Source organism: Macaca mulatta, chromosome 14 (assembly GCF_049350105.2).
Source record: "Macaca mulatta isolate MMU2019108-1 chromosome 14, T2T-MMU8v2.0, whole genome shotgun sequence".
Lineage (NCBI taxonomy): Eukaryota > Metazoa > Chordata > Mammalia > Primates > Cercopithecidae > Macaca > Macaca mulatta.
In genome coordinates, this window is record NC_133419.1 from 30,645,587 (window position 1) to 30,668,572 (window position 22,986).

General features: G+C 43.0%; 1 protein-coding gene and 1 long non-coding RNA gene across 11 annotated transcripts in view; one reads left to right on the forward strand and one right to left on the reverse strand.

Moving 5' to 3' along the window:
• Window positions 1-10,487, reverse strand: part of EHF (ETS homologous factor) — a 41,980-nt gene extending 31,493 nt beyond the window's left edge. For 3 of the 9 annotated variants that reach the window (XM_077964810.1, XM_077964808.1, XM_077964809.1), the window contains exon 1: window positions 10,263-10,418. The gene's annotated coding sequence lies outside the window, so the exon portion shown is untranslated. Of the gene's footprint in view, window positions 1-7,202; window positions 7,334-10,262 lie in introns of those variants that run through there. The other 6 variants (XM_077964807.1, XM_077964816.1, XM_015114546.3 and 3 more) reach the window with 5 other exon arrangements.
• LOC144334270 (uncharacterized) overlaps window positions 1-22,986 on the forward strand; it is a 415,541-nt gene that overhangs the window by 202,431 nt on the left and 190,124 nt on the right. The window lies entirely within an intron of this gene.

Here is a 22,986-nt window from a genome sequence, read left to right on the forward strand (position 1 = left end):
TGAGGCTAGCCACACCTACCTCAGAAGCGGGCTGTATAGACCCACTCATCTCCTGCCAAGAGATTTGAGGTCTCAGGTCCCAGGTAGAAAGGGCCTGAGATGTGCTAGATGTGATTTCTGTCCTAATCCAAGCATCATCACATGCTCACTTCTCATTAATTTGTCAATGTCACATGATAAGCTCAGTCCAAAAAGGGCCACAAGGAGTTAAACAAATCGCCTAAATGGAGATCATGAACAACATTAATTAAGCAATGGCATCAGCACTCAGCCTTCAGCACACACAGTCAGAGGGAGTTTTTGAATATCTCTTTTTGGCCAGGCGCAGTGGCTCATGTCTGTAATCCCAGCACTTTGGGAGGTCGAGGCGGGCATATCACTTGAGGTCAGGAGTTCGAGACCAATCTAGTCAATATGACGAAACCCCGTCTCTACTAAAAATATACAAATTAGCCATGCATGGTGGCATGTGCCTGTAGTCCCAGCTACTTGGGAGACTGAGGCAGGAGAATCACTTGAACCCAGGAGGGGGAAGTTGCAGTGAGCCAAGATTGTGCCACTCATTCCCAGCCTGGGCAACCAAGTGAGACTCCATCTCAAAAAATAAAATAAAATAAAATAATATAATATCCTTTTTAAGCTTTGTAGAAGAAAGCACAATCAAGGCAACATGCAACATTTCCGCAGACAAATACCTTGCCCCAGTTTTCTGAGGGCCGTGGGGGGTTCATTACTACCAGACCACTGGCTTCATGGGGGAGGGGGGCTTATGGCAGTGGGGAATGGCCTCAGAAATGTTGCCTCTCCAGGAGCATTAAGAACTGGGTGTTCCTACAGGGGAGGGATATGACTGGCTGAGTGTTCCCAGGCGTTCTTGTCATGAGCAGCGTAGGGAGTGGAGTGCTTAGAACCAAATCGGGCAGCAGAAAAATAAAAGATTTAACAACACCTTTAGTTGACTGAAAAATAAATAAGACCAACTGTGCAGGAATGTGGGAAGGGTGGAGGACGGTAAGGGGTGGGGATTGGAGCCAGGGAGGGGTCAGGATGGACTAGGACAATGGATTGGACCATTTCAAGAGTCAAGTTTCCTCATAGGAAAAGACCAAGATGTTCAAGTCAAGGAAAGAGCAACAGCCCCCAGCTCAGAATCTTGAAAACCACATAATTGCAAAACAACAACAAAAACTATGACAGTGATAATAGTTCATATTTGTTGAGGGTTTAAAATGTGCTAGAAATAGAACTAGGCATTACATGAATTACCTCATTTAATCCTCAAAATAACCCTGAATGTTAGTACTAATATTAGCACCATTTTACAGAGACAGGTTAAGCAACTTTTCTAAAGATATAAAGCTAGCAAATGGACTGGATATATTACAATAAGTGTACTTGGGAAGGGGTGGGGAAAGCAACATAATTCTTTTGAAATTACTTGAAAATGGATCCTTGTGTTTCTAAAGAGAAGGAGGATGTCTGTTAGGACCTCATACTTTCAATTTCAAAATTGAGATCCTTTAAACACGGTTCCCACAACTTTTTCCCCCAAATATAAATAGGAGACATATTGATCATCCTTGTGCCCTAATACAGAAGCTCCCTTTCAGTGAAAATCAGTCTGGATGCTACAGAAACACCACTTCACAGCCACTCAAACCCATCTATCAGAACTTCAGTCTGGCTTCCCATTGGAGGCCCCAGATTGACTCAGGGGTTAGGATTGGCTGCCTGAAACCACCTCAGACTTATTAGCCATGATAAAAGAGCAGTAATAACAGGAAGAAAAAAAAAACTTGAAAAATGAAGGGTGAATTATGGCTCTTTTGGAAGAGCACCTGATGTCTTAGCCATCACAGATTTGTCCTGATGACAGGCTTGCTTGTGTTATGAACATCACTGACTGACCAGAGAAAGACCATGAAAATGTTATTGGGGAAGCCTGAATTCCATCCCTGAGACAAAGAAATTGAGGAAAAGTCTTCACTTCTTCCACCATCACTACGTCCATGACCCTGTTTTGAACAATGGAACAATCTATAAAAACCTAGCCCTAAAACACCACCAGAACTTCATGAGACTTATTTCATTAGCATCCTTGCAGCTCAAGAAGCAAATAACATCTGAATTTTCTTACAAGTTAGACGACCTCTTCTTTAGAAGTAGAGTTTTCCTTTTATAGCGATAATCATTCAATAGCAGCAGGCAAGAAAGCCAAGTTTGTTTTTAGATCCTTCCTATGAGAACACTAGACTCATGGCATACCAGGTCTCATATTTCCTTCCAGATCAGACTTTATTCTGCTTCTCCTGGCTCACTGGTTTATGCAGCAAGCCCTCTGGAAAACAAAATCATGAAAAACCCACCAGTATTGCCAGCAACTCCCTACCAGAAAGGTTTTTCAAGGAATTAAATCCCTTCCAGGCAGTTATTCAGCTATCCTTCCAGTTGTTTGGAGGAAACCTTTGGAGCTCAAACAAAACCGTAAAACTCACTAACTCAAAAATGACATCCTCTCTCCTCAACAGGCCGTAGCTTCCTACCAGAGGTTGCATGGCTGAGCCTGATGAAAATGAGGACGGGGCTCTCTGCAGCAGCTTCCCAGACTCCCAGCCCCGGGAGCTGTCATACATTCCATTTCACCACAACCAGAGGCAGGACCAGCTACGTCATTTGCAGAGCTCAGTGTAAAAGGAACATGCAGGGCCCTTTGTTCAAAACTTATGAAGAATTTCAAGATGGCAACAGCAGAGCCTTAAACCAAACACGGAAACTTTCTAAGCATGGGGTCCTGTGGAACTGCACGAGTTGCACACTCGTGACATCAACCTTCTCCAAGGGGTCAGTAACCACATTGGCCTTCACCCGTACCCATGTTTCATTACTGTGGGTGGGCAGGGGTCTCTTCTGTCTTTGTTCCATGGACTACCTCCTGAGGTTGTTGGGAGGATTAAACTAAACATGACATTGAACAGGCCTGTAACCACCTGGCTTACAGCAGGCACTCAACAAATTACCATTATCATTCTTATTATCATCTTCATTATGCCAAAGTCTCTTCACAACTCCAAGGCTACCCATAGGCAGGAACATATGGGAAGATCATATTCCCCTTTTGGCAGAGACCATCTACCAGCTGGTGCTGTTCAGAAGTCATTTCGTTAGTCGTGTGTGAGAGAATGCTGTAAATGAGGTGTTCTTAACCTTTCAACTGTACGATGGATCTGTTTTGTCATCTAATGAGGCCTACAGGCCTCTTCTCAAAATAATATTTTTACATGACAGAGTAAAATATTATAAGATTAAAAAGAAACTTTGTTTTAAAAGACAATGTCAAAATACTTTTTAAAATAAATGCATATCACATGCTGGTGCAAAAGTAATTGCAGGGTTTTTAAATTTTTTTGAGACAGAGTCTCACTCTGTTGCCCAGGCTGGAGTGCAGTGGTGTGATCTCAGCTCACTGCAGCCTCTGCCTCCTGGGTCCAAACGATTCTCCTGCCTCAGCCTCCCAAGTAGCTGGGATTACAGGTGTGTGCCACCACCACACCCATATTTTTAGTAGAGATGGAGTTTTGCCATGTTGGTCAGACTGACTATTTTTGTAATTACTTTTAATGGCAAGAACCACAATTAATTTTGCACCAACCTGATAACAATATATGTGCTTCTTCATTAATACATTAAATAAGAATATCTACCTAGTGCAAATCTAACTTGATATCAAATACCCACATTTTGTGATATATGTAATAGGTGTAATAAGACATGAAAATGTGATTTCTCTTGGTGACAGTCACAGTTGCAGTTAATACTACCATGGAGTTTTGCCTACATTCATATTGAAAGAAAATATTAAATTCTAGTTAGAGAGTATTGAAAATAAAGACGATTTTTTTTTACATCCAAGTTCACAGAACCTGAATTTACCCTTGGACCCCAGGTTAGGGATCCTTGCTGTTTTACTAATAACAAGAACTACTTGTTCAATTCAAATGGACTCTAGAAACCACATTTGCATGACCAGAAACCTCATTTGAATAATTTACCAAGAGGTAGACCCCAGAGTGCCTGGGCAAAAGAAGTAATTTTTTTCCCGAAAGCCTCTAGAATGCCCAAGATTCAAGACCTCAGCATCAGTGGTCAGTAGACATCTGGAGACTTGATCAAGAATTTTAGAGGTGGGCAATAGTATACTCACTCCTAAAAGCTAGTCATGTGAACTGCCTGGAGGAGAATCAGTATTTTCTGCAGGTCCCTATGTGCCAGGCATCAGGACACAAGGACAGGAACGTGCTGTGTACCCAATCACCCCAGGTCTCCCAGGACCTCCTTGGTGATGGTTTGCAGCTGACTCAAAACAAGGTTCAATTTGGAGGTCCCCTCTTAATATGGTTCATCCATCTCCCTGCTACCCACCTTCCCAGTAAAAACCCTATTGCATTTCTTTCCCAAGGTCACAGTGAAGAACCAACGTTGATCTCTACACACACACACACACACACACACACACACACACACACACACAACCAAAATCCCGGAATTTAATACACATTCACTCTGACCCAACAGAAACTCACTGAAAACACCCAAATTGAAGATTTCCCTTGATGTCCATTCCACAAATTACTAATTTTTACTCACAAGGTTTTGTTCGGGTGCTTTCACATTCTTTGTTAATTTAATCCTTACAATGGCCCAGTGCAGTAGAAGTTATTAACTCCATTTGCCAGATGAGAAAATTTAGATGCTACAGCTTATATAACTCACTCAAAGTCATTCAACTATCCAGTGGTAGAGTCCAACTTGAGCTCAGATATCTGGACTCTAAGTCCAGTGTTCTTCACACCACATCTCAGCAGTTTCCAAGCCATAAAATCTCTTAGCCTTCTACCCCTTCAGATACACATGCAGTCAAATTTTACTCCATCAACATTCCTTGACCCATGGCCTTCTGCCTACTGGAATTAAGATGACTAAAAGGTGAGCTAGCTGCACTCTAATTTTCTAAGTGGGCATGATCGAGACAGAGGCTGAATTTAGAGTCAAATCTAGAGTACACTGCAAAGACAAAGCAAGTTTTATCATTAGTCAGCGTCATGACAAGATTGAAAATTGCTCTCATCTTTCAGACTCTGCTCACATTATTGTCCAGAATATATCATCGGCCATACTGAGGAGATTTTTTTTAAGGTTCCTGAGAAGAAGCCTGGAATAACCTCCACAAGATGACCATATTTTCCAGTCTCCATTACTCTATTCAAAAAGTAGAAGATCCTCTTCTTATTCCAGGAAAAGCTCAACAGACTTTTGGGGGACGTTGTATCAGGCTGAGAAAGGGCTGGACAGGCAACCGAAATTTTTTGAAGCCACAATTGGGCCAATAAGAGCCCACCCCCCAAGATTATTTATTGTGCTTCTGTGATAGAAAGTGGGGTGGAGAAGCAGCTATGAAATTTTATGTTCATAATTACAACAACATCAAAGAAAAAGGACATTGAGACAGGGTCATACAAAAGTAAAAATAAGTTGTTATGGTAAAATGGCAGGGTTAATGAAGTGGTCTATTAGTCTAAAAATCCAACTATTATAATAGGCATTTTGGTTTCTTTTTATTTTTGGCTTTGTTTTAATCAGAAAGCACATCTTGTATGCACTTATACTGGCCATATTTTAAATAAGTAGGCAAGTACCCCTAATAACAACTAAGATGTTTCTGAGTAAAGAAGTGAGGAAGGCTCCAAGGGCCAGGGTGTGCGGCAAGATAGGAGGAGGAGAGATAATGTGGACCAATTGACCAGAACAAGGGGCCCAGCCCTGTAAAACAAACCGAAGACAGAATGTGGTTAGGTGCTTGTGAAATAAGTTTTCATAGGAGTATTTTACAGGGTGTCTCTTTTAAAACAAGGTCAATTAAAACCCCAGGAGCCTCTTTAAATGGGCCACCCTGCTTGGTCCTGTTGCAAGTTCTGGTTTCTCCAGATATAAGGTTGAGGCTTTCTGGGTACATCAGGGTCTCCAGGTTAGGGTGCTCAATGTTTAGGTCAGCCACAGGCTCTTCCTCTAGGAGAAGTGAGTCCACATACATTCGAGCTACTCAATAAGCCATGGATAATCAGTCAAGCAAGCTCATCAGTACCATACAAACTCAGTAGACACCATGAGTGCCTAAATGTCCATTTTCTGGCAGGTTGCTTTGGCGTTTTATGGAAGATACCAGTAGAGCACCTGCCCCTGTGCTTACATGGTTCCCTGCCATCACAAAACAGTCTGTTTCGTCCACTTCTACATTCCCACCAGCTTGAGACACATGAGGCAAATTGACACAGCTGGGATGTTGTCATGGGAGTGGATTCTAACATCCCTAATAAAGGCTCCAGGTGTCAGATCTTAGTACCTCCACTAGGTATAGCCCTTAGCCAAAATTCTGAAGGCCCTAAAGAATCCATTTAAGGGCTCTTGCTAACCTTTGCTGCCTCATCCTTAGAAGGCTTCTCCCACCTGTTCTCAGTTCTCACAGATTCGTGCTTATCCTGCCGACCCCCAGGCACTCCCACCACTCCCAATCACCACAGCCAAAGAATCTGAGGGTTAAAATGGATCTTAAAGATGATTAGGCTCAAACCCTTTTGTCCAGAGGTGGAAACTAAAGCTTGGCAAAGGAGAACGTGTGCTCTGGGCCACATCGCTCTGCCAGTGCTAGAAGACCAGTTCCCTAGACTACTGCCTGGGTACCGCCTCACATCCCACCTTCCCTGCACTGTGCTCCCATCACTCCAAAGCTGGAGTTCAAAATTCTTCAGGGAAGATTCTTAAATAAATATTTCCACCCCCCTCTGAAGTATAATAAACATTGTAGCAAATAACTCTGAGGGATCCCTGGAAATCTTTACTTCAGCACATCCTGGCTTCCGGACATCAATGCCGTTTAGCTTGAAACTATGTCCCACCCTAAGAATAGCTGTGGTGAGGAACCATTCTCCTCACTGTACTGTTTGTTTCCTGCACAGCTTAGTAGCTTAGCCCTTTGAAACCTGTTCAATTTAAGTAAACACGTTTTTAATAACAACACGATTGTTTGCTCATTAGAACAAATCTATTATTTTAAAATCATATTCCTAAAATTTAGATCTGAAAAGTGTCAAATAAAGTTAATTATCTATGCCCTCCTTTCAGTTATACAGCAAGAGATTTAAGAGAACCTGGGCAAGGTGTGGCTGCCCTCCTGCATCTGTCTTCAGATGGCGATCCCTGCCACAGACCCGGCTTACCCAAGCTGAAAGCCACAGCGCCGCGTTCGGTTTCCCAGTAACAAAGGCAGGGTGAGAATGTGGTCTCTAGACACCCAGGCTACAGTGGAGCCAATGCCTCCCAACCAGGGCCCCACCCACAGCAGAAATGAGTGTCACGTCGACTCTACCAGAGAGCGATCTTAACAAGAGAAATGGGCTGAAACGGCAGCAACACGGTATCCCTGAAAATCAGGTTCAAGCTTTAGATTGAGTTCCTTAAAACCACAACATTGCTTCTCAAGTGTGTTAGCAGATTCTGCCACGAGATTCTTGCTCGCCACCCGACCCCTAACCCAGAGGTCTTTGTAATCACATCTGTATGAAAGGGCATAGAGATGACTCCATCTGGAGGAAGGGAGAAAAGACAGTAACTTCTCAATTATATAAACTTCTGTGTCTGTGCTTGATACTGTGACATGAAGCAGGGTCTTGCCCTGGGCTTTCAGAAAAGCAAGATGGTCGAACAATCACAACCCAGTGCTCAAATCCCCAAATTTGTGGAGATTGGGTGGGGCGGGGGCATGGGAAAGATATGGAGGAAATAAAACATCGCAAGATTCCAGAAAGTGAAATTCTACTTCCTTAGAAGTGAACTTTGGCCAAAAGCACTCACGTTCTGACCTGAGACCCAATAGGAGTTCCTTACAGTTTCCAATTCGCTAATTGAATTCAACCTAGTAAACCTTTTAACCTCTCAGTTTCCATTTTGTCTCATACCTTAAAGGAGTCAGAAAGATATTGAAAGAAGATCAGGGTAAAGTTGGTCAATTAATGGGAGCATTTAGGGTACCCATAAACATGGAATCGCAAGTGGGAATGTAATAAGGCTTTCCTGATGTCCACAAAGGTCAAAGACACTTCCATTGAGAGATCACATAATAGATTAAAAATGAAAACAATACGGGTGGGCACGGTGGCTCAAGCCTATAATCCCAGCACTTTGGGAGGCTGAGAAGGGCGGATCACCTGAGGTCAGGAGTTCAAAACCAGCCTGGCTAACATGGTGAAACCCCGTCTCTACTAAAAATACAAAACTTAGCCGGGCATAGTGGTGAGCACATGCAATCCCAGCTGCTCGGGAGACTGAGTTGGGAGAATCACTTGAACCTGGGACGTGGAGGTTGCATTGAGCTGAGATCACGCCACTGCACTCCAGGCTGGGCGACAGAGAGATACTCCGTCTCAAAAAAAAAAGCCCAAAAAGGATTGTTTGAATTTAACAAATAGGTGCTTTTTAACCAAAGAAAAAGAACAAATACAATTGATTTTGAGCCTTTCCATAACAAATGAGGCCTGAATCAAACACATCACCCTACCCACACTACCTTGAAAGTTCTTGATGAAGGCCACCGTCTTGCATGGTTATGTAAGAGAACTTACAGCGCAGCTATTCCCTCAAAGTGACTTTCATTTAAAATGCCTCTCTAAAATATTTTGGAAACATAGTGAAGTATTGTCTCCATTACATTTATTATTTTTTCAAGTTCAACTACAGACCTCCAAATGACTCTCAATTTGCATTCCATCATGGTTTTTAAATACCATTAGCCATTGGTGTGAAAATAGTGTTGTCTATGTGACTCCGTATTACAAGAAGATGGAATTGGTGAGTTATTTCATCGTCCTGGAATTTTAGGTCACAAAAAGAAGAAAAGTGGATCCTCTGCAAACTCCAAATGCAGCTATTAAAGTCATTCTTAAAATCTCTTAAGAGCCTTTTCTGATAGTATCTCCTAGCCATGAAACTCTTCCTAATAACGTATCTTCTTCTCTTCTGTTAGAAATAAATTTTTCGCTTGACCCCAGTGGAATTAACACACAGCCACACAGAATCTCTAATTGCGCTTTTACACATTGAAAGACTATCTGAACACATCTTCACCACCATGGCTGCAGAACCAACTCCTGAATTAGACCTTCCATCAGTAAGTTATTGGAATCCATTCGCTCACTGTCTCGCTGTTACCAAGGTGAGTGCAGATAACCAGCAGAGCCCCCTGTGAACTTGGACTCAGAATCATACACTCTCCATCTTAAAAACACACGCTGCCACTATCCTGGGAGCATGGTAAATCAGCAAAGACGGATGGTGAAAATGTCGCTTTCTCACCTCAGTCTGATATTTACCAACAAGAAGTTAATTTCCCACTGTTCCCAGATCAGTCCACACTGGGGCTAACACTTCTCCACAATTTGTCCACGCAAAATCAAAAGAATCCCTGGCTTAGAAGGCATTTGTTGCTGCTGAGTCACAACTGCCTGTCTGATCATAGTCTCCCAAAATGGAGTAAACAAAGGGTTAGTTTGTCCCCTTGTTATACAGTGAAGCCCTGTGCCAAAATTGATTTTTGTTTTTTCTGGATTTTTGTTTTTTTTAGATATTCAGCTCTCCCAATACCCCTGCCTGCCGTGGCTGCCTGGCCACTTTTTCCAGTGTGATTGTGTATATTCTTGCCTATTTCAAGCCATTTTCCAGTCCTGGAACATATTAAAAACAAATTGGCCTTTCCCTATAGCTCATGAGTCAGAAAAATTACCAGCAGAAGATATCTCTAGAAAGCGAGACCGTGTACTCTGAGCCCTAACAGCTACTTAGCCAACCAGTTCTTCACTGAGCTATATCAGAGCCACCTATCTCTAGCTGCCTATTTGTTTCAGAAGAATTCAACCCAGGGGAATGGTTTTGCCACATAGGCATAGGGAAGCAAGGGGGCTTTTAAATTCACAGAGATTAGAAGTCCAAACAATGCAGGAAATTCACAGATAATATCCAAAGTAGCCAGCCTGCCCTCCAAAATAAAATTCTGATTTGACCCAGTGAGGTAAGCCCAGGTAAGGTGAGCTTCACTTCCTGCCAGCCGTCTCCAAGAGTCTCTTCTAGTTTCATCTGTCTGGTTTAAAGCAGGCTTCTCTTTCCACTCAGGTGTTTGGATTCCAGACTCAAAAGAAGTTTTAAAAATCAGGACTTACCTCATTTACCTAAAGATTCTGGGTGGGAAATCCAATAGCTGTGGCTGATGGAGGGGAGGCAGCAGGCTGCAATCTCACCAGCTCCTACAGGGATGGGGCACCACGGGCGTTATCAAGTCTGAGCCCTCATCAGAGTGAAGATAAATGCATATGACAATAATTTTAAATCATTTTGTAGGATGTTAAGCAATAAGCTACCAACCGGGAATTCCCTAAGTCACTTCCCCCTCTTCTGATTGGCTACCTAGCCCTTTAAAAAAATAAAATAAAGGATTACAAACATTGGCTCATTTGCATTTGGCCAACTCACACGTTAGTGTTCAAACAAAACAGGTCTAACCAGGTAATGCCTGTGTCTCAAGAACAGAGAGACAACCTGTTAATGGATGAGGAATTGATTTGGTGGTGACTGTTCTTTTCAGCTCAGAGGCTGTTTCAGGTGAAAAGCACCCTGCTCACCAAAGACAACATCAGGAAAGGGGAATGTAAAAGCAAAGTGAGTAGAAGTTCAAATCTGGAGGAGATGATGGTATAGGGGGGCCCTCTTAAGCACCTGTCTCATTTATTAGTCTGTATTTAGTCCACCCTGCTTTGGCATCAAGATCTTTGCCCTAGCTGTATAAGTACCAGGCTCTGAAGGGGCTCCCAGCAAGTTCCCTCTCCAGGCACCACGACTGCCTTCTTGACAGAGACTCTTGGCAATTCAGTGGACTTTGAAAAGCCTATCTCCCCTGGCCCCAGGTAAGAGCCTTGAGAGGTTTGAAAGGGAAGATCCTGGGAGGGAGGGTCCCTTCTGAGGAGATGTTCAGGTCAAGCAGTCAACTCTCAAATATGCAAGAGCTGATTATCCGGTTGGTGGATTATCTAGGTTCTTCACTTCCTCTTGACACTTACATGATCTTTTTAAAAAGGTTTATTGACACTCCCTGTAGGAGTTAGAAATGAGAAGACCAAAATGCTGAAACTGGAAATAAAAAAGCAGAGTTTGGACAAGAAGAAGGTGGAATATTAGGGAGGATCTACAGATTTAAATACCCATGCAACCTCTATTCCCTTGGGCCAAGGGACATTTGGGGAGTTACCTGTACCTGCTTCACTGGGTCACAAATGTACCTTCTTTCATATGGGTGAGTGACTGCTCCTAGCAAAGAGAAATACATCCCCCAACCATTAACTTTCTCTATCGAACCTTCCAGGACACTGGCCTGGCATGAGCAAAGTGTCTAAGCAGATTTCTTTGACTCAACGGGGCTCCCCTTTGTGGGAGAGGGAAGGGAAGTTGAGATTTGGCAACGAGATGAAGGTTTTGTGATCAAAACCAAGAAATCCCTTGTGTTAAAAAAAAAAAAGAAAAAAGAAAAAAGTTCTGCTTATGGGCAAAGGCTGACCAAATAGAATAAAAACTGGTTATTATATTAAGGGGGAACAGTGAGTGAGCAGTAGTATTAGTCTTTTCTTACTTATTTTTCTAGTTTCAACATGAATTCGGAGGTTTCTGAAAGTGTAAAAGACTCAGTGGGAGGACAAGGGTGGACTTGGGAAGGTCTTGGAAGCTGGGCAGGTCTTGAAGAAGGTCTTGAGGCTTTGGGCAGTGCAGTTTAGGGGAGTTCTAACAAGCCCCTCTGCCTCCCTAACCTGCCCCAGACATTCCCACCCTTTCCTACAGTTCAACCCTGTGAACTTGCCAAGGGCCCTGTAAAAATGCAAATGTAAACCCCGCCCCCCACACACACACACTGATAAAAACAACAAATGTCATTATTGCCCATTATCACATTAGCCCCAATTAGTCTATCAGTTCCAGATCTGAGAGCAGGGCCCTAAGGGAATGGCCTGCTGGAGTTTTGCTTGAGAGACAAATCAGGCACAACCTGAAGTAACTACATTCCACCCACTGCAGGGCATTTGTGTGTGGTGATGGTGAAGGGGGGTGGGTGGGGGGCACACGTGAGAAAAGGGAAGCATTAGTGCTAGAGCCCGAGGGACTCCAGGGAAACAAACTTGGCCTTCTTTACCCCATTGCCTGAGATTAACCTGAGACAGCAGGGTGGGAGTAGAAGGGGTAGGGTTGTGTGGTCAAGAGGTAGTGAACTTCAAATGCAACCCCAAAAGTGATGTGGCTCTCTGACCCAGTCCCAGTCACCTTTAATTATAGGCCCTTTAATTTCTAGCTGAAGAATTCTGGTTAAATCTCCATTTCTTTATCCACTTGTATTTAGTCCATTAGATTGGAGGACTCCTGAGAAGAGTCATATTGGGGTGGTAATGGTGGGAGGGGAGGGAAAGATGTCACCTCATACTCACAAGCCACTTTATTTGTGGAGGGTTTTTTTTGTAAATAAAGTACCTAAAAGTGTGCCTGCTACTTAGTGGGTACTTATTAAGTATTGATTCTTCTTTTCACTTGGGTCTTAGTTGAAACTTCCAGAAGAAAAACAAAAATGAAAACAATACCCCTCTCCCCCAACCTAAAAAAACAAAAAGCTAGAATTGCAGGTATATTGCATCCATAGGGAAAGTCCTCTGGAGTTTGAGGTCTTTCACCCTACTGCCAACTTCAACAAGACAGCACTGGCAACAGGGATGGATGGATAGATAGATAGATAGATAGATAGATAGATAGATAGATAGATATGATGGGATGGGATGGATGTCTCAAGGCCTTCTACTACAAGTCTCAGATACATCAAGTATGTTGTTTATCGATACGAAGTTTAAAGTATGATCACAAAATCATCAAACACAGCAGATCCTTTATATGGACACATTGTAAGTTCTCAAGGACTCTGGCAAGAGAGACACCAACACTTGTTCTGTGCTCCTGGATTCTCTGGGGGGCTGATAAAGACATAGCAAAGTGAACAGAGTGATAAACAAAGCTGATTGTCTTTATTCTGTGGAAGGGAAGAATCAAGAGTGAGAGGCCAAGCAGCTTGCCCTCAAATCAACTGAAACAAACTCTAGAAACCCAATTACTCTGCATAGAAATCTTTCTGGTCTTTCCTACAGATCAAGGCCCGATTACTGTCTCCAACCTGTGCACAGACACAGAGCCTTTGAGTCAAGTCCTGTGCTGGTCCCCACAGAGGAAAAGGGGAACAGAGCAAAGCAAACCAGGTTGCGTGTGGTGGCCTGGAGACTGGGAGATCAGTTGGGTTGTCTCCTAGAAGATCCAAATTGTAAAACCAAAAAACCCTAGGGATCTTAATTCCCAAATCAAGGCCAGGACAAATAATCTTTTTAAGCCAAGTACCAGGCCTTAAGGAATCTCAGTCTTAACACCAACACAGGCTGTGGCTACAAGATTCATGGGAGCTGTGTGCTTGCTTTGCAAGAAAGAGGATGCTCACATACGTTACACAATACCTTTTAACTAGAGGGCCTATATTTATTTTTGAAAGCAAGTCTGTGTTTGTATATATTTCTGTCTATCATCTCCTCCTAATGACATGATGTTACCTCCAGGGCAGAATGTGGCATCTATTTAGTGAAAGCTATACAAGAATATTAATGTAAGACCAATGGGAAGAAGAAACTCTTTCTGATCTTGTGAAACTCATGGGGAGGGGGAATTAAATCGAGCAGAATATGATCATTTATTACACTGGTTACAGTCAAAGAAGGAACAGAATTAATAAGTATCATTTTGCCTCTTAATGCTACTCCCCTCTAAAGGTCACATTTCCCAAATCTTTTGGTTTTGGATTAGATGAGGTTCCTGGGGATCTTCATTATCCTCTAAGGACAAGCTTCATGGTCTCTGAAGGGGGCACCTGAGTTCTGTTTGGGAGGTCACACATTGACAGTTGTTCTAACAGGTTGATGTGAAACACACCAGTCATGCCTCCTGCCATTATGCCTGTGTGCCTGCATTCTGAGCAAATCCTGGCCCAGTGGCATTTGCCACTGGTGTGCCAAGGTGCGGCCACTTTGGTGCTGGAGGAGGAGAGGGTGGCTCACTCTTCCTGGGAAGAATGACCCACTGCGTACACACACACATGCATGCCCGTACACATACACACCACACACAAACACACACAAAACTCAGGCATCTGAGCATGTTGCTAAACTTACCCAAGCACCAAGGATGAATTTTCTGGACTCCTCTTTCATATCTTAATTATTCTCAAGACACCTCCATTCTTGCCTAAACTAATTTGCCCCTGCCCTATTCCTTTGGCCTTGTCTGTATTTTATTAATCTCTTTCTGGCCTTATCTTTCCCCGCAAACAGCTTTACACAGTTCCCTGACTTAAAGCCAACCTCACTGCTACGATAAGCATTTTGGTTCTTAAATCCAACTGTCTTCAGTTTCTTCACAGTATTTCCATCAGGGTCTTCAAGAAGGCTCATTTCTCAGTCTCAGAAAGGGAGGGAAGATCATGAAAAAGGTGGCCATTTTCAGGCAACATTCCTGTGGCCAGAATGTCTTCTTTTTTGTACGAGGAAGAGTTCTTTGTAAGTATAGCACTTAGGATGTTTTGTTTGTTTTTCCAGGTATTATTCTTTTTATATTGACAAATAAAATTTGTATATATTTATGGAGTAAAACATGACATTCTGACTTGTCATATGTGTGTGTGTGTATACATATATATGTGTATGTATACACACACACACACATTGTAGAATGGCTAAATTGAGCTAATTAGCATGGGCATTACCTCACATACTTGCCATTTTTGTGTGTGGTGAAAACACAATCTACTCTCTTAGCAATTTGCAAATACATGATACATCGTTATTGACTATATTTACCATGTTGTACAATTAGATAGCAATTGTTTTAACATAAGAACTCTTTTTCTACTATCATGGAATCCCAAAATATAAAAAAGATTAAAGAAATGCAGCCATATATGAACCGGAGGTAGGGCAGCTACAGCCCCGCCCCCTTGTTTTCCCTTCCCTACCCTCGTAGGCATCCAGCCTTCTCTGCTATATAGTTCTCCCTGCTGTGTCCTTTCTAAGCTAATGGAGCATCCAAATTACCTTTACAAATTCAGACTCCCGAGTTCCTCCACTCATCTACCAAATCAGCAAACACCTCCAAGGGTGAGGTGACAGTGGAGAAAACCATCGGTTTTGCATTCTTCATTGTCCATTCATATTTAGTGGGCTCCCACATTGTTCCATGGATGATCAACCAGAGAACTCCATTCATGCCACTCAAGAGGATATTTTGGTACAGCCAACCTTGTGTAAAGGTCTCAGGGCCCGGCCTCTTTCACCCAGGAACCATGAGAGACAGCAAACTCTTAGGCCCAAGTAGAAAATGTATAAAATCTCCATCCAGATGCCTAATTATTTGGGATAACCTGTGGTGTCAAAAGACCAGGGACTCTCAGAGCCTATTCCAACAGACTTAGAAAAGCAAGGTGGCTCTGCTCCCTCAGAAGCAGCCTGATGTGGTGAAAAGGACATCGTTTTTAGAGCCAGACAGCCTAGGACAACTTTGTCATATTTGTTCAAACTTTAGGTCTCAGTTTCCCTATCTGTTTATTGGGGATATTAACATACTCAGTGAGCTGTTTGGGGAGTTAAATGAGAAACAGTACAAAGCATTAGGAGATTGCATGGCACTTGGTGGCTCTCTGGAAATGCTTATTTACTCCCTCCACTAAGTGTAGAGCTTGAACCCCAATACCTCCACCTTAGGAAGGAATGAAGTTTCATATGAGTGGCCAGAGAACTAACCCTCCATGTTTCTAAGAAAAAGTAGAAGAGGCCAGGTACGGTGGCGCATGCCTGTAATCCCAGCACTTTGGGAGGCTGAGTTCAGGAGTTCAAGACCAGCCTGGCCAACATAGTGAAACCCCATCTCTACTAAACATACAAAAATTAGCTGGGCATGGTGGTGGGTGCTTGTAATCCCAGGTACTTGAGAGGCTGAAGCAGCAGAATCCCTTGAACCTGGTAGATGGAGGTTGCAGTGAGCCAAGATCACACCATTGCACTCCAATCTGGGCAACAAGAGGGAAAATCCATCTGAAATAAGAAAGAAAGAGAAAAGGAAAGAAAGAAAGAAAGAAAGAAAGAAAGAAAGAAAGAAAGAAAGAAAGAAAGAAAGAAAGAAAGAAAGAAAGAAAGAAAGAGAGAGAGAGAGAGAGAGAGAGAGAGAGAGAGAAAGAAAGAAAGAAAGAAAGAAAGAAAGAAAGAAAGAAAGAAAGAAAGAAAGAAAGAAAGAAAGAAAGAAAGGAAAGAAAGAAAGGAAGGAAGGAAGGAAGGAAGGAAGGAAGAAAGAAAGAAAGAAAGAAAGAAAGAAAGAAAGAAAGAAAGAAAGAAAGAAAGAAAGAAAGAAAGAAAGAAAGAAAGAAAGAAAGAAAGAAAAGAAAGAAAGAAAGAAAGAAAGAAAGAAAGAAAGAAAGAAAGAAAGAAAGAAAGAAAGAAGGAAGGAAGGAAGGAAGGAAGGAAGGAAGGAAGGAAGGAAGGAAGACAGGCAGGCAGGCAAGCAAAGGAAAGGAAAGGAAAAAGTAAGAGAAGGAGGTGAAGCTGGAGTGGCATAGAAAAAAGAAACAGAATAGTGATTATTAGTATTCGTTAAGTTTTAATCTTGTCCCAGTGACTAGACTAAGAATTTAATTTGCATTATTTCATTTAAGCCTCACAAAAACTCAATCAGACAGGTTCTATTCATTTTCTCACTTTACAGATGAGAAAACCAAGCCTCACGAGCCTGATAAGTTAACATGGCCAAGGTTGCACAGTAAATAAGACAAGTAGCTGGAGCTCAGACCCGACAGTGTCATTGCAAAACAAGATCTCTTAACCGCAATCCCCTCCAGAAAAGAGAAGCTTTGCAGCTGGCTGAAATTTGAATTACAAGATCTTAGACATGGAAAGTCAAGCTCAGCTCTGGAATGCAATTAGAAATGTGAATGTTTGTCAGAAGAGAGATATCAGAAAGTTAAAATGAAAACAAAAAGTATAAAATATACAAACAGGTTTGGATCTTGTAGAACAATGTTTAGCCCCTGCCCTTCAGAACCAAATATTTAAAAAGCTAAATGCTCAGAATAAGAATTGAGGGGAAATCCATTGGCAAAGTTGTGACTTGGCCTTGCCTGGGAAGTCATGGGGCTCTTGTGATACAAAGGTCACTCTGCCACCCACCAGGCTTAATAGCACTGAGCAAGCTAAACACCCCAGGGAGATCCTTAGGCATTTGGATCCAGAAATAGCAGAGAGGAATAAAGCAAAGAGTCGCTGTGATAACAAAGGCATTAAATATGAAGGTCAAGGGCAGTAGTGAAACCTAATTGGGGTGAGGGTCACTATCAGTTTCTCCATCCTCATTCTTCATATGCAATTGAGAGTGTATCAAAGTAGTATAAAATCAACCAGACTGCTGCCCATAATGCATTTCAGATAGAAAGCAGGAGATCCAGACCAGCTCATGCTCATGGAAAGATGCATCTACAAACCTCCTGGAAGTGATATCAGAGAGCTGGCAGCACATCCACTGCAACTATGCAAAGAGACTCATTTGTATAAATAAATTATCCATTCAGTTCATTCAAAACATATGCACCTGAACACTGGTGGAATGTCAGGAAAGAAGCCCTTGGAATTATTTCTGAATAATTTCATACTCGGGGGAAATTCAGATGAAATCTCCCAATATGTGTCATGGCATGTCTATGACTTTTGTCCCCTCTCTCTCCCCGACCCCTATTCTTAGCAATCACATGTGAGTCCAGGGTTTAGAATTAGTCAATCTGTCTTCCTGGACAAGGAAAGTATGCCAAAAAGTACTATTTTGAGACTTAGTTTCTTTTATGACAAGGCCCTAGGAAAGTTTGATGAGAATTTTGATTTATATTTAAAGGTTAATAGCTCTGAAATTCTGAGAACCAAAAAGTATTATGTAGGTGGGTGTACAGTAAAACTGAAATAAGGAAGTCTTCTGCAAACTGAGCCAAAAATCTGCATAGTCAGTGCATCTGAAAAGTTTTCGTGTGAGGATAGCCCTGCTGTGAAACAGACCAACCACACTCGGCTCACTTCCTTACCGTGGAAACATGGAGGCCATTAAGCTTGGTTATGCTGGAAAGAATGGGGTAAGGAGAGCAAGGGGAAAAAGACATCTCTGACAAGGAGAGTGGGAGAGAAGGGCAGGCCTGGCTTGCTGTGGACTTTGTCGATTAATGCCAAAGATACTTTAAAGTCTGCTTAAGGTTTATGATCCTCAAATTCATCAGTCTGTGGCTCTCCAGGAGTTGCCAGAACCACCAGGGCAGAAAACCTCAGGGAGTCCAACTTCAGATCTCACAATTGTGCATGGTTGTAGTGGGGGATGGTGCTCTTGGCAAACATCTGATTTTTGCAAATCCATTTTCTTTCCAGCTTGGCAGGTCACCTTAACTTGGAAGTTCAATGCCCAGCTGGGAATAATATGCTTGTTAGGGGATGGGCCAACGGTCTGTGAACTTGAGCCTTGGCTGGGGGTAACATTCTTTGCACAACCAGGTAAAACAAGCCTGGAAAGCCACAGCATCATGCCACTGCAGGCATCATTGCCAGGCACCCAGACCCACTGGGGGTCACTGCATGGCCCATGGCCTTACTCAGAGTAGACCTGTTCTCTCTTTGAACTGCAATCCCTCCCATTCCTCAGAGCTGTTGGCAGCAAGCATGGGGGAGAAGGCAGAGCTGCTGGGAAAGAGGGCAAAGTGAGACCAAGAAGGGAAAAGACAGAGAGAGAGAGAGAGAGAGCAGTTCTTGCATATTTCATCCTGATGACCATCGAGAGACTTTGAAATGCCCCCCACAAAGTTGCATTGATAATATTTCTTACTATGTTAGTCACAATTCTGCCAAAATTTTATGCACATGTCTTCCACTCAGTACTTCCTCACATGTGTAGTCTTCTCAAAAAGCAACCGAATCATTTCTTCTTTCAAAAATCTTTGTAGGTCCCCCAATTGCTGGAGCTGTGGCCCTCAGAGGGAAGTACACCTACCTCAGGTAGCAGGCAAGATGATTCTAAGTTCGAATCATAAGTTTTATTTTAACAGCCATGTGTGTTTGATATGAAAACAAATGTAAAGTTAAAAAGCAAGTCACTTGAAGGAAAAGCATTAAATCAGTAATATAGGTGGGTACACAGACATGCAAATATGGTGACAATGGAATGAGAGAGGTTGAAATTTGGAGGAAAAAAAAAAATGGCTTAAAGACAGGCAGTCCAAACTCCCTGAGGGTGCGGTATTCTCTGTCCTCCACCACCTGGTCTCCACTGACATGTCCAGTCCTCAAGCCCTTGGTCTCCAACTCTACCTCACAGTGTCCACCCCAGGTACAGTGGACCCATGTCACTTCCACACAAGCATTCTGTGCTCCTCTGCTTCCTGATCCCAACACGTGGTACCCAAACCGTTTCCAATGCCATTTCTCCATTCAGTCTTCCTCATATTGCCTTCATCAGAATTTAAATCTCCCTGGACTGTTGGTTTGCACTTGGAACTATTCAATAGTCTACATTCCACCAATGTTTCTGGAGTTTCTGCCATGTGTTGGGCACTGTGCTGGGCACTGGGGCTTCAGTTATAGAAGTAAAAAAGAAAAGAATTCCTGCCCTCATGCAATGTAGATTCAGATGGAGCAAGATGACAGCATGTTTCCTATTCTGCCATGTGGGGTTAGTTTGGAGCACTATTTTTCCACATTCAGCCTGGTGAACTGAGGCAGACAGGGCTCTTCATCATGGCCAAATACCCAGAAAGTCCTGACATGACTCCTTCCAAGGACGAGGGCATTCAAACCTGATTGTTGAACTGAACAAGCAGGTTGAATTGAAAAGACGTCTTTGCAGAAAGAAACAGTGCAGAGTTGCTTCTGCCATTCCCTCTGCGTCCTCCTCTTCTCTCGCTTATCCCCATCCCCTTTCCAGGCCCACCAACCAACCCTCCACGGGCAGGCTGCATATAGAGTAAGCAACTCATCTTAGATTTTCCTGACTTTGGCACTGAATGCCCCACATCCTAGAAAACTGTATATTTCCAGGCAAACCAGGAAGGTTGGTCAATCTAGACGCATGCACATAGATTTTGCTCCAATACTGCTTTCTCCAACAGCTATGTGTCCTCAGGCAATTACCTACCATCTCTGAGCCCCTATTGTCTCATCTACAGATGGCAATAATACCATCCCCCAAGGCTGCTGTGAAGATTAAAGATATAATGTAAGTTTAGGGAGATTACCTTGCACCATGAATGGTTGCTGTGATTAATACTGTTGGTGGACTGAGAGCAGTGCAAAAAGAGAGCACTGTGCTGAATCAAAGAACCTCTGATCTGGTGAATGCCTGCTAAACAGCCATCTCTCTTTTGGAGGCTGACATGTCAATGGTCATGTGGCCACGATGGACATAGTTTGGCCAGGGTCTCTGAATGGCAGGAAACAAGAGACTTGCTGCCAAAGTGCTGTAAACCAAACCCTCAATCTACCCAGCTCTGCCTTATTATTTTTATTAAGCACTTACTATGTGCCAGATACTAAGATCTCATTTAATCCTCACAAAGGCCCCACATGATAATCCACCATCTTAAGGATGAGGACATTGAAGCTGAGAGACATTAACTTACCCAAGGTCACACTGCTGGAAAGGACAGATAGAAACCAGGTCTGCCTGATCTCAGAGCTTCTACCCCTAAGCACCACCTACCCATCCATAAGAAAAACATCCTCTCCCTGTGCCCTGGCAGGAGCTGACAGCTTTGCTCCCCTTCACATAGAAGGAAACTGGCATTTTACTAGGCACTGGGCAATCTGATAAGTCTTGGAAGAAAGGGGAATTAGCAGGCGAGCCCTTGCTTGCTGGGAGATGGTTTACCCTGAAACCCTTCTGGGTTTCCCAGAACCCTGAGTAAATATTAACATAATCTCATTACATTGCTCATTATGTTGCTTCAGATTGAGGATAAAACATAGAAGCAACCTGGGCCAATGTACCCTTGTGGTTTGAATGGATTTTTTTTTTCAGCCCAGCAGTCTAATTTATGCATACAGCATGATGGAGAAGAGGGTTCCTGACTTGGAAACAGACTGGGGTTTTCATCCCAAGTCTACCACTACTAGCTATGCCACTTTGGACAACTTGAGGCTCAGTTCTCCCATCTGTAAAATGGGTGTAAGTTTGTCCCAGCATCAGCATTAGCATCCACATGCTTGCAGTTTGCTAGGCACTATCCTTGCGTCTTTGCATCATTTCCTCTCAAAAGCTCTTGGAAGCAGTTACCATTTTTATCTCTATTTTATAGTTGAGGAAATCAAGGTGTAGACAAGTTAGGAAGGTTGGGCCAAGGTCATACCTCTAGATAAGTGGCAGAGCCAGGTCTGAAACCCACCTAAGAACCTTGCTCTTTATCCCTGTGTTACTACTTGTATAACCTGTGCTGTAAAGTTTTTATTGAGATGACACGTATGAACGTGCCTGGCTCACAGGTCACCTATGATAGCATCCTCTGTTCCGTAATTCTCTGCCACTGCTCCTTACGCATGCCTGGAAAGAAGAGAGAGGGGCTCACCCTCTCCGTGGGAGCACCCACACCTTACCAAACTGCACTGCTCTCCAGGGTGACAGCGAGTGATTCACCAGTTTGGATAAGCACAAGTGAGCCTGCTAGTGACTCAGGGACAAGCAGGGACCAAGGAAAGAGCCTCTACCTACAGAACAAAGCCAGACAGCAACTTGTGATGGAGATAATTACAGGCTGGAATGGCAACACCAAGGCCAAGGGCTGTCTAGTTTATACGGTAATTAATCACAACCTCAAAGACTTTGAGGAGGTCTGGAGGCTCCACCAGGACCCTGGGGACCAACTAGGATTTTAAAAACAAAAACCAAAACCGAAAAAACTTCCCCCAGTCCCTATTGCCACACTGTATAATCTCCTCGCCTTTCCTCCCAGCATACGCCCAGGCCCAAGTCCCCCAACACTGCCCCCAACTAGCTCAGTATTCTCAAAAAGGGTGGGAGGAGGGCATAGGGTTGGGAATGTGGTAGAGCTGTCAAATATACACAAATCTACAATGTCAGTTCAAAAATGGAGGTCATGATCCTTTGCATTGTCTTGTAACAGGATAAAAATAGCTCATCTTTCATCAAGATAGAAGAAGAAAACCTACCACTATCATATCTGGTAATCTACAACACCACCCTCTACCTCCAAGTTGAACCCTGCCATGCTGAAATCGAAGGTATATGAAGCATTTTGATTTAAAGACAGATAGACCTAAGTTTGTATTCCAGATTTGCCACATGTGGTTGTGTGACCTTGACCTTGGCCAAGTAATTTGACTTCTCCAAGCTTCTGCTTCATCTTTTTTTTTTAATGTGGATCCTGACAGTGCTAACTCTATAAAGTTAAGAGGATTAAATTAGATAACACACGTAAAAGGCTACTTTTGTCAGTCATTTCATGTATTATTCCTATAATTCTGAATCCTGTCTCCTCCTTCCCCAGCACATAGCCATCTATCTTACACAATTTCCATTCATCACCATCTCCATAGTGCTCTTGTCTTGATCCTCTGTCCCTGCTTACGAGAATTTTAAAATGGGCCCAGTTGAACTGGAGACCAACTCCAATGTCAAGTTCTTAATTATTTGGTCATCGCACACATGCCAGCAGTGGGGCCTGTCTTCTTAGTGATCCAGTTCCATAACTTTCCATTGGCCCCTTGTTTTAGGTTGCAGAGGCTGGAAAGGCCCCTTTTCCCC